Below are 2579 nucleotides of genomic sequence, written 5' to 3'. Positions count from 1 at the left end.
CCAAGCCTTCCCTGGGAGGACAGGAGAGAAGACCAAGGTAGTCCCCCCCGGATGGTCTCAGCAGACTGTACCTTCTGCTCCAGGAGGTGGTCAGATTATTTCCGTAGTGACTCCAGAGGGACATTGTGAGGCCCACCAGAATCCCTGTGAGAGTCACAGTGGCCCCATTGTTCCCTCCTGGGAGGGGCAGACAGGAGATGTCAGACAGTGGGGGCATCTGACTTGCCAGGTACTCTGGGAAGAAGGGCTGTGGACCCGCGTGTGCACATGTACATGTGTGAGTGCCAGCAAGTTTCAGGGTATCCTGAGCCCCCAGTTTAAAAAAATATTTTTATTGATCTTGAGAGAGAGAAAGAGAGAGAGAGAGGAAGGAAGAGAAACACTGATTTGTTGTTCAACTTATTTGTGCATTCATTGGTTGATTCTTGCATGTGCCCTGACTGGGGATCGAACCCGCAACCTTGGCATGTTGGGATGATACTCTAACCAACTGAGCTACCTGGCCAGGGCCGAGCCCCCAGTTTTAAACCCACCATTTTGATCCCACCATCTCAACCCATTGATCAACTCTCTATACAAAGCCATGAACAGGCTTTTTTTCCCTCCCTCTTTTCCTTTTTATTTGATAGAAGTTTCCCCGTGGAGATCAGTGGTTTTCTATGTCCATTTTACAAGGGAGATTTTATTCCTCGGTTTCTTTTGGCCTCTGCCATCGTGACTGTAGACATTCTCTTCTGAGCAGCTATTTCCGCCGCGTCCTGCATTCGCCGGGCCAGGGTTGTAGCTCTGATGGTGTCAGGACAACCTGCCTCCACCAGTTTTGATTCAATAACCGATTGTACCGTGTGTGATATTAGCCCTTGTGGGTTTGGACTTTCTGTGGATTTATTCCTACAAAATCCTTTTTCCCCTCCTGTTCGGTCACTACCATTTTTCAGATTATCCTCAAATTGTGGTTCTGCTGCTCGCTTTTCACTATGTCAGATTCACTGGTCAGAAAGGCCTGCAGTCTCAGCGACCCTCTCCTGTGGTCCATGTGGTGGAGAGTGTGTGTGTGTGTGTGTGTGTGTGTGAGTGTGTGTGTGAGTGTGTGAGTGTGTGTGAGTGAGTGTGTGTGTGAGTGTGTGTGAGTGTGTGTGAGTGTGTGTGAGTGTGTGAGTGTGTGTGTGAGTGTGAGTGTGTGTGTGTGTGTGAATGTGTGTGTGTGTGTGAGTGTGTGTGTGTGTGAGTGTGAGTGTGTGTGAGTGTGAGTGTGTGTGAGTGTGTGTGTGAGTGAGAGTGTGTGTGAGTGTGTGAATGTGTGTGTGTGTGAGTGTGTGAGTGTGTGAGTGTGAGTGTGAGTGTGTGTGAGTGTGTGAATGTGTGTGTGTGTGAGTGTGTGTGTGTGTGAGTGTGAGTGTGTGTGAGTGTGAGTGTGTGTGAGTGTGTGTGTGAGTGTGAGTGTGTGTGTGCGTGAGTGTGTGTGTGTGAGTGAGTGAGTGTGTATGTGTGAGTGTGTGTGAATGTGTGTGTGTGTGTGTGTGTGTGTGTGTGTGTGAAGCCTGCCCCTTTGTCCCTTCACCTGCCCCCGTGCTGATGTGAAAGGGCTGTGGGGACAGGCAGCTCGGCTCTGGCTCTGGCTCCTGCTCTGGAAAAACATCCCCAGAACATTTTCCCACCTGTGTGTGTTGCCAGAGTAATGAGACCCAGATGTGGGGCTGGGAGTGGGGAGGGGGCCCGTGATCCAAGGCCCTTCCCCCGGGGGGTCACTACCTGCCGGCTGCCTCCCGCCTCAGCACCCACACACTCCGTGCTCCCTTCCCCCTCGGCCGCCCCTTGCCTGGGAATGGAAAATTGTGCTTTGGACAATCCCGCTTGCCAAATTCCAGACTCAAGAGCTCATTGTGACCCTCCCCTAGCCTTCGAGGGTGACTCCACCTCCTCCCTGCGGCAGACAGCTCTGTGTCCTACTCCCCTCTCCCCCCGCCCCCCCGCCCCCCAGGAGCGCGGCCCATTCAGCAGGGAGCTGAGCCTCCTTCCTGGAGTCTAATCTGCAGGCTCCAGCTGGAGTCGGTGTCTGTGTCCACTAATCGAGGCTCAGACACGAATGGGGACCCCTTGTCCTCCCCCGGTTGATCCGTAACCCAATGGCAGGTAGGGTTGCTTTCCCCTTACGTGGGACCCCGCCCCTTTAAGGAAACCAATTCTTTTTTTTTTTTAATATATTTTATTGATTTTCTACAGAGAGAAAGGGAGAGAGACAGAGAGTCAGAAACATCGATGAGAGAGAAACATCAATCAGCCGCCTCCTGCACACTCCTCACTGGGGATGTGCCTGCAACCCAGGCACATGCCCCCGACCAGAATCGAACCTGGGACCCCTCAGTCCGCAGGCCGACGCTCTATCCACTGAGCCAAACCGGTTTCAGCAGGAAACCAATTCCTATTGTTGGTAATGAAAAGTCCGGGGCTGTCTGTCTGACCTGGCAACCAGGTAGCCTGGGAAAATGTCTCCAGGATGGACCCCCAAGGGTGGGTGGGCTTGTGTAGAAGGAATTGGAAACATTCCCTCGGCTGAAGGCCAAAGCTCATCCGGCCTC

Source organism: Myotis lucifugus, unplaced genomic scaffold, assembly GCF_000147115.1.
Source record: "Myotis lucifugus unplaced genomic scaffold, Myoluc2.0 scaffold_655, whole genome shotgun sequence".
In the NCBI taxonomy this organism is placed as follows: domain Eukaryota; kingdom Metazoa; phylum Chordata; class Mammalia; order Chiroptera; family Vespertilionidae; genus Myotis; species Myotis lucifugus.
The sequence above is the reverse complement of the archived record's forward strand: the minus strand, read 5'-3'. Positions refer to the sequence as shown.